The 9,688-nt window shown below is 42.0% G+C and overlaps 1 non-coding gene across 1 annotated transcript; it reads left to right on the top strand.

The window, feature by feature from the left end:
* The first annotated feature begins 9,100 nt into the window (after positions 1–9,100).
* On the top strand, positions 9,101–9,207 carry LOC136221355 (small nucleolar RNA R71). The gene has a single exon (XR_010685124.1). It is a non-coding gene; the product is annotated as a small nucleolar RNA R71 (small nucleolar RNA).
* Positions 9,208–9,688: the final 481 nt, after the last annotated feature.

Below are 9,688 nucleotides of genomic sequence, written 5' to 3'. Positions count from 1 at the left end.
CTGATGATGAAGACTCATCACTGTCGCTCCATGTTGCCACCATTGCCTTTTTGTCGTTCTTCTTTTCTTTCCTCATCGTGGGGCAGCTTGACTTAATATGGCCAGTTTGATGACATTCAAAGCATGTAATGGGCTTTGAGTTGTCCTTCTTGTATTTGCTGTCGCTGGACTCAGCTTTATACTTATCATACTTTCTGTAAGGCTTCTTAGAATATTTGTCATTCTTTTTGAACAGCCTTTTCATCTTCCTGGTGAACATAGCCATCTCCTCATCATCTGTTGAGCTCCCATCAGTGGAGTCAGCTTTCATGACAAGAGATTTTTGCTTCTTGTCTTCAGACTTTTCCTTCACCTCGAAATTCTTCATCGAGATCTCATGGGTCAGCAGTGAGCCGATGAGTTCATCATATTTATAGGTGGTTAAGTCTTGAGCTTCCTCAACAGCTGTCTTCTATGCTTGCCAGTTTTTAGGAAGACTCCTAAGAATCTTCTTGACTCGTTCTTCCTCGGTGAAGATCTTCCCAAGTCTCTTGAGCTCGTTGATGATGTTTGTAAACCTTGCATTCATGTCAGATATTCCTTCATCATCGTTCATTTCGAACAGCTCGTATAGTCTCATCTGCTGGTTCACCTTGGACTCCTTCACCTTGTTGGTTCCTTCGTAGGTGACTTCCAGCTTCTTCCAGATCTCTTGTGCCGACTCACAACCTGATATCTTATTATATTCTGCAGCATCAAGTGCACAGTGAAGCATATTTATAGCCGAAGCGTGATTTTGTAGCTTCTTGAGATCATCCTCTGTCCATTTGGCCTCAGCTTTGACAACTGTTTGGCCAGCCACAACTTCAACAGGAACAAACGGGCCTTGGACTATTGAAAGCCATGCACTCATGTTTGTTGCCTGAATAAAGTTTTTCATCCTATTCTTCCAGAAGGTATAGTTAGACCCGAAGAATAAGGGAGGCCAAGTAATGGACAGTCCCTCAGGTAAGATCTGAGTTGTTTGGTTTCCTGGGAGAAACCGAGTACTGTTTTCAGCCATAGTGGGGATCAGCTCAAGGTAGTTAAACCTTTAACCGTGAGCTTTTAAGCTCTGATACCACTTGTTGGTCCCTTATAACGTAACAAGTTAGTTCCAAGGGGGGGATATGAACTATTTAAAATTTTAGTATGTTAAGGCTGACTTCTTTTTCTTTGAAAAAGGATTACACAGCGCGCTGAGTATATTAAGACACTAGCTTAGTCAACTGGTGACTAAGTCAGCTTCTTTCGTTAAGTCAGGAGATAGCACTTGAGTCTATTCCTGAACTTAGATACTCAATGTATACAACTCAGCGTGACCTCTTTACTTGGTCAGTTTTGTTTAAGCAAGCAATATATAAATAAAGGAGTTTAAGGTTAGAAAGATATTACTCAGCAGATTTATCCAGGTTCGGCCTCCAAGCCTACGTCCTGTCCCCGGAACACGTTCCGAGATTTCGAATTCTCTACTGAGCTCTTTAACGGTAGAGCATCAAACCTTTTACAATCTTAGAAACTGAGTATAACAAGAGTACCTTCCTCTATACCTCTACTCAATCCTAATCTCTCGCTGAGTACTATAACCGAGTACTCAGCCTCTCCTTTCTAATCTCTAGAAATGATAAGTGTTTGTCCTAAACAACGATTGCTAAGACACCTTAGATGATTGAATAATCACTCTAGACTTTTACACAAAAGATATGAAATTTAGTGTAAGATTGCTTTGCTTTTTCTTGCAGAACCGTGAGTAGAATTTTGGTCAGCGTAATGGCTTGATCAAGTTCTGTATCGAATGAAGCAACTGAAGGGCTCTATTTATAGAGACGTCTGAAGCATCGGTCATTTCGAATTTCGAAATAACCGTTGGAGGGAAACGGCTTCCTGTCGTTGTCACCCAGTCTTGCTCAGAGCTCTCGGCCAATCAGATTTGAGTATCTTCTGTCCTCGGTCAGCTTTTGGTCAGCTCGGCAGAATGTCTCTCCATTTATGGTAAGGTCAACTAGACAGCATTCTGTGTCTTTTGAACTTTACCCAAAGTGGAAACACTTTGTCTGGAAGTTGTTCTTGCTCAGCTGCTGTCTTGTACTATTTGTCGAATCAACTCAGCAGCTTCGTCCCGAAGTTGTTCCACGAAGGTCTTCTAGATCCTTCTTCCGCTGAGCTGCGTTTTGTACATAACGACATCGTTTTGACATACGCGGGCCGAGTTGCCTTAAACTGTTTGACTTGGGCTTTGACTTCCGTATTGGGCTTTGGGCCTTTTAATCTTTGTGTCTTATAAAACAATTTAACTCAACATTGAACAAACACATTAGTAGAATAAATCAAAGCATTTAAACTTAGTGTGTTTAGAATATTCTTTTAATTACACTTAAACAATTTTGTCAAATCAAAATTATGTGGAAAGGTGTTTCAACAGTTTTCACCGCTTCCATCCGTTCAATTGATTTTCATCTCTTTCTCTTTATCCTTGATCTTGTGTTGATTAATTAGAGACAATCTACTTTGGTTGTTATAAACGGTTGATTCTAACTTGATCTTCCTTTGTTTTGTTTTGTGCTCGGGAACTCGAAGTAAGAGTTGTGGGCACTTCGTTTGCAACGGTAGATAGAACATCTAAAAGGTATTCCTTCTTATCCCTCTTTGTATGAAATAACGATTAACGGATCTTGGGGTTAATGGAAATAGGTTAAAATTTTTATATTTCCGCTGCTATATGTTAGCCTATTATCCTTCACCACTTTCCATTCACCAACTTCCCGAACAACATGCTCTGTAAACTCCTTAAATCAATTTGGTCTGGGTGGTTCACAACGGTTAGCCGGGTGCGGTCTTCGGGCTTAAAAACTCCAATGGCTTCTGCAATTCGAGTCACGATGCTGCCACAACAAATGACTGAGGAGTTCTTCTTTCCAAATGCACTAATGTACTCCCCAAACCAATAACCTAAGTTCATTCTGTGCCCGTTCATCATACTCCACAGAGCCGTAAGGTCTGCGTGGGGAATAGTGGCCTGGTTTTCACGGGCAAAGATGGTTCTAGAGACCAGTTTATGTAGGTACCAGATAGCATAGTCTTTAATATTTGAAGCCTTTGAAGCACTACCGTCGTAACCTGGATGGCCAGAAATTGAATGCCAGAAAGCCGTTGGGTCAAACTCATCAGGGGTTTGGGTGAACGCCTCTTTGTAACCTTCTGACTCCAGGTCATCGTCATCTGTGGCACCCAATAAATTGTTAAACATGTTCAACGATGGTCTCTGGGTGTGAGTCATTAGTCTGAAACTAAACTTCCCTTCCTCATCTGGGTCTGTGATCTCGGGAATGTGTTTGAACGTAGCCAGGAATTCCAAAGTGAGCTCTTTGTAGGCGGGTTCCTTAATTTCAAAGAAGCAGCCGAAGTGGCCTGCTTCTATATGCTTCCGCACACGCTCTGGAAGTCTGAGCTTTTTCAAAGAGTCCCAGAAAATTGTTCTCACAAGCCCAAACTCCAGTTGCGCAAGATCCTCATAGTATGTCTGCACGGCCGCGTCCTTGAACTGCGACAACTTATTTACCAATTTTTCATCAGGAACAAATGCAACTGTGCTCGTTCCCTTCATTTTTCCCTTGGCTTTTTCTTTTTTGAAACACCTTCGATTTTAACTTGCTTGCCAGATCCTCGAGTCCTCATCTGAAACACAGACTAAAAATGGTGCTCCCACAAATGGTTATTAGGAGAAGTATTGGTAATGGTGTGAAAGGAAAGTTATAAAAAAAATTACTAGGGTCCGCAAGCAGCCTGCGTCCTTTAAGTAGAAAAGAGTGGAACGGTCTTTTGACAGAACCGCCATAATGACTCCCCTCTTTATCTGCCACCTGTAACGGTGTGTATGGCGATAAGCACGGACCAGGTGAAGGGACGCTTTGGGGAAGGTTAAAAGTGGAGTGAATCCAAATCCTGAATTAACTGCATACCGCCTCCTTCGTTTTTATCGAGGGAGGTGTGCAGGCAGAATTCATTTCCCCAAATAAGTGTGATTGGACGTTCCTTTTCCTTACGATTTGAAAGTTCTATTTTTGGTTAATGCTTTATTTTCTTTCAATTTATTTTTCCCCCCAAAAATCTTTTCACTTGTTTTCTTTCCTGTTCCATTATCATACAGGCAAAAATTTAAAACTTCACCCTAGTTGACAAGGGTAGAAGTTTTTATTTTTCCCTGCGATTTAAATGGCGCAAATTAAATGCATTCCTAAGGCAATACTGAATTAATTCAATTTCCATCAGGCAATACACCTAAAAATGTTTTAGGACAATAAAGTAAAAAGAATTGTGGGGGTACTTCCCTACTGCAATTGGTGTTTGCAGCGAACACCCTGTTCCTGACGCTATTGCGGGGGATCCTGGAAGTGGACAGTGCCAATCTTCCTCTTGTTATCATTCTCGAGATAGGGTTTCAGACGCTGCCCATTTACTTTAAAAGGATCATCACCGTTTTTGAAAATCTCTACTGCGCCATGACAGAACACCCTGTTTACAGTGTAGGGTCCTGACCATCTTGACTTTAGCTTCCCTAGAAACAGCCCGAGCCTTGAATTGTACTAGAGGATGCTTTGTCCTTCGTAAAAGACTTTTTCCTGGATTTTTTTATCATGCCATTGCTTGGTTTTTTCCTTGTAGTTGACTGCATTTTCGTAGGAGAACAACCTGAATTCCTCCATGTCGCATAGTTGCAACCTTCTCTGTTCACCAATGGCCTGTTTCTCAAAATTTAAGAAAGTTAACGCCCAGTAGGCTCTATGCTCCATCTCTACTGGAACGTGACAAGACTTTCCATACAACAATCTGAATGGGGACATTCCAATTGGTGTTTTGTATGCAGTTCTATATGCCCACAAAGCATCGTCAAGCTTGTTTGCCCAGTCCTTCCTAGAATTGCCCACCGTTTTTTCCAATATTCTTTTAATCTCTCTATCTGAGATTTCTACTTGCCCACTTGTTTGTGGGTGATACGGTGTGGCAATTCTATGAGTGACTCCAAGCTTGCCCATCAGCCTTTTAAATTGGGCATTGCAAAAATGGGTTCCTTGGTCACTAATGATAGCTCGTGGAACACCGAATCGGGCGAACAGCCTTTTCAAAAATTTAACAACCACGCGAGCATCATTAGTAGGACTAGCTATTGCTTTAACCCATTTGCTAACATAATCTGCCGCAACCAATATATATTTATGCCCATAAGACGTAGGGAATGGTCCCATGAAGTCTATGTCCCATATGTCAAATATTTCACATACAACAATGTTATTAAGGGGCATGGAATTTCGAGCCGAAATATTACCTTTTCTTTGGCACTCATTGCAAGTACTTACAAACATGTTGGCATCTTTAAAAATGGTGGGCCAGAAAAAACCTGATTGGAGCACTTTGGCTGCGGTTCTGCTTGCGCTATGATGTCCACCGGCTTCTCGATCGTGACAATGGCTCAAAACAGCCTGTCCTTCTTCTTGAGTGATGCACCTGCGAATGATCTGATCTGCGCATAACCTGAAAAGATAAGGTTCCTCCCAAAAATAATATTTGATCTCAGCATAGAACTTCTTCCTTTGGTTAGTGGACAGATTATGAGGTTTGATTGAACTAGCAAGGAAATTCGCAATATCAGCAAACCATGGAACAGGTTGCATGGAATACAAACGCTTATCGGGAAAAATCTCCACGGTCTCGGGTTGTTCCTGGTTGTTCTCATGAGAAATTCTGGACAAATGATCAGCCGCTACATTCTCGGTCCCCTTTTTATCCTTGATCTCGAGATCGAATTCTTAGAGTAAGAGTAACCACCGTATCAGCCTTGGCTTTGCATCCTTCTTCGCAAACAAGTAGCGTAATGCAGCATGGTCTGTGTAGACTATGACTTTTGACAAAACCAAGTAGGGACGGAATTTGTCAAAAGCATACACTACTGCAAGAAGCTCCTTCTCTGTAGTGGTGTAGTTCTGTTGGGCCTCATTTAATGTCTTGCTTGCGTAATAGATAGGCTGGAACTTCTTTTCAATCCTTTTCCCAAGAACTGCTCCTACACATGTATCGCTAGCGTCACACATCATTTCAAACGGCTGTTCCCAGTTGGGTCCTGCTAATATAGGTGAGTTGATCAGCCTGCCCTTCAATAGTTCAAATGCTTTGACACAGCTTGTGTCAAATGAGAAGTCCACATCTTTATGTAGCAAAGCTGACAGAGGTAATGCGATCTTTGAGAAATCCTTTATAAACCTTCGGTAGAACCCTGCATGTCCAAGAAAACTTCTCACGTCTTTTACATTGGTGGGAAAGGCAAGTTTCTCTATCACTTCCACCTTGGCTTTGTCTACTTCCATTCCTTTTTCAGAGATTTGATGCCCGAAAACTATGCCACCAGTGACCATGAAGTGGCATTTTTCCCAATTTAAGACTAAATTGGTTTCCTTACATCGCACTAGCACAGCTTCTAGGTTGTTCAAACAGCTTCCAAATGAGTTTCCATAGACGGAGAAATCGTCCATGAAGATTTCCACTGTTCGTTCCACCATATCATGAAATATGGACATCATGCACCTCTGAAACGTGCCTGGAGCATTGCACAAACCGAATGGCATCCGTCTGTAAGCATAAGTCCCGTAAGGGCAAGTGAAAGTTGTTTTCTCTTGATCTTCACAATGGATTGCTATCTGATTGTACCCAGAATATCCGTCAAGGAAGCAGTAAAAAGCATAACCTACTAGACGTTCTAGCATCTGATCAATGAAGGGTAAAGGGAAGTGGTCTTTCCTTGTTGCCTCGTTGAGCTTTCGGTAGTCAACACACACTCGCCACCCCGTTATGGTTATGGTTGGGACCAACTCATTTTTTTTCATTTAGAACAACCGTGGTACCTCCTTTCTTTGGCACTACATGAACAGGGCTGGTCCAGAGACTATCAGAGATGGGATAAATGATTCGAGCATCCAATAGCTTTATCACTTCTTTCCTCACAACCTCCTTCATGTGGGGGTTCAGTCTGCATTGTGGCTGGATATACGGCTTGTGATCTTTCTCCATCAGAATTCTATGCACGCATACTGCTGGACTAATTCCCTTGATATCATCAATTTTCCATGCAATAGCCTCCTTGTTTCTTCGTAATACTTCCATCAGTTGAGCTTTCTGATCAGGGGTTAGTTTTGAAGATATAATCACTGGGCTTCCGCTAGGTGGCTCAAGAAATGCATACTCTAGGTGTGATGGTAAAGGTTTTAGTTCAGGTTTAGTCAATGGCACGGTGGGTATTTCAGGTGGTTCTTAATAAGTGGGGGCAGTGGGATCTGGAGGGAGTGTTGAAACATGGTTTTCAATGGAACAGCCTGTTCCTTCACATAAATTCACTTCTTCTCCCAAGAGAGCCTCTAGAGCATCCTGTCCATGTTCCTGCGAAGTAGACAGACTTTGGAAATCATCTAAGAAACAACATGTGTCATCACCAGTGTTAGCTCGTCTCATAGCCTCATTCATTTTGAAAATGATTTCCTCTCCATTAATTCTCAAAAATAATTTTCTTTCTCCGACATCAATCAGGGCTTTACCCGTCGCTAAGAATGGTCTACCTAAGATAATAGGAACATGCAAATCCTCATCTATGTCCATTATGATAAAATCAGCAGGCAGTATGAATTTGCCTACTTTTACCAACACATCTTCCACTACTCCTCTAGGGTAACATACAGACCTATCAGCCAACTGAATGGACATTCTAGTTGGTTGTGGTTCTCCTAGCCCTAGCTTAGCATACACGGAATATGGCATTAGGTTTATACTCGCTCCTAGATCATATAATGCATTTTCAATATTTAACTTTCCAATTGAACAGGGTATAGAAAAACTCCCTGGATCCTTCAGCTTTTTCCGAAGCTGCTGCTTGTTCTGGAGTATTGAAGAACAGTCTCTGTTTAATTGGATCATTGATATATTTTCCAACTTCTTCTTGTTTGACAATATATCCTTTAAGAACTTCGCATATGTGGGAATCTAGGCAAGTGCTTCCACGAAGGGGATGTTGATATGCAACTTCCTCAAGGTGTCTAACACTTTTGAGTTTTGCTCTTCAAGCTTCTTGTTTATCAGCCTCGTTGGATAAGGTACAGGTGGCACATAAGGCGAAGGTGGTTTGTACCTCTTTCCTTGTTCCTCCTGGTCCTGATCAACGGTCAGTTCTACCCCTACGGCCTCTCATTGGCTGGGAACAGCTTGTTCCTTCTTTTCTTCAATAATTTGAGAAGTACCTGCACACTTAGTACTTTTATCAGTTGATAAAGGAAAGTGAGTTTCCTTACCAGATCGTAAAGTGATGGCCATGACATCTCCTTTGGGGTTTGTCTCGGTGTTACTTGGCATTATCCCTTTTCCTTTTGACGATGATGCAACAAGTTGATGGACTTGTGTCTCCAAATTTTTGATTGAAGCCTGTGTCTGCTTCATGAATTGCATCATCATTGTCTTCATGTCTTGTTCTACATCCTCCTTTGGTGGGATAGGTTGTTTATATATTTGTTGAGGCTGCCTCTAGTAATGGCCTCCTTGTTGATGCTGATACCTTGGTTGATCCTGTTGATTCGGCTGACCAGTCCACCCGAAGTTTGGATGATTTCTTGTAGCTGGGTTGTAGGTATTGGAGTATGGGTTTGGTGGATTCCTTTGATTGTACCCGGTATAATCACATTGTTCCTGCTCACATTTTCCTTGCTTGACTCTAGGACAGTTGATGTTGAAATACGGCCCTCCACAAAAATCACAATCACCAATAAATGGTGGCTCACTATGAATAGACGAGACATTGATCTTGCTAAGCTGCTTGGCAAGCTGTTCCACTTGGGTTGTCAGTTTTGACACAACATCATCATTCCTCGCACTTTTTCCTTCACTCCTAGCTGAGTGCCAGTTGTAACTTGTGCTCACAACTTTCTCAATAAGGTCGTATAAGGCTTGTGGTTCAAGATCTTCTGGGTTACCATTAGCAATGGATTCAATCTGGATTTTATAAATGTTGGTGACTCTATTGTAAAAATTCTGCACTTGCATCCACATGGGGATGCCATGATTCGGTACCCTTCTTAACAGTTCTTTATACCTTTCCCACGCCTCTGCCAACGACTCGTCCTCTTCTTGTACAAATCGAGACACTTCATTTCTGAGTTTTATGGCTTGTCGAGGTGGAAAGTATTTCATCAGAAAAGCACTGGACATTTATTCCCAAGTGGTGATGGTTCCTGGCTGTAGGTTCTTTAACCAGTTCTTCACTTTATCTTTGAGAGAGAAAGGAAACAGCTTTAGTCTGATCACATCATCGGAGACTCCTCGGTTTGATCGGAAGGTGTTGCACAGTGTAACGAACTCCTGGATATGTCCATCTGGATCTTCCGGCTGGTATCCATTGAATTGTACTGCGGCCTGCAACATTTGTATCATAGATCCCTTCACCTCAAACATGTTGTTCCCTTCGTTAGGCAACACAATACACGATGAGTGTCCTTCAGTGGTGGGTCTGGAATAATCTCTGATCCTCATAACTGGAGGATTATTGTTTTCTCCTTCTTGTTCAGGATTTGGCTGAACAACTTGTTCCGGTATTCTTCCAGCCATTCTTCTTTCTCTTTGTCTTGCTCGTCGAGCTCCCACT

This window comes from Euphorbia lathyris, chromosome 2 (assembly GCF_963576675.1).
Source record: "Euphorbia lathyris chromosome 2, ddEupLath1.1, whole genome shotgun sequence".
Lineage (NCBI taxonomy): Eukaryota > Viridiplantae > Streptophyta > Magnoliopsida > Malpighiales > Euphorbiaceae > Euphorbia > Euphorbia lathyris.
The sequence above is the reverse complement of the archived record's forward strand: the minus strand, read 5'-3'. Positions and strand labels throughout refer to the sequence as shown.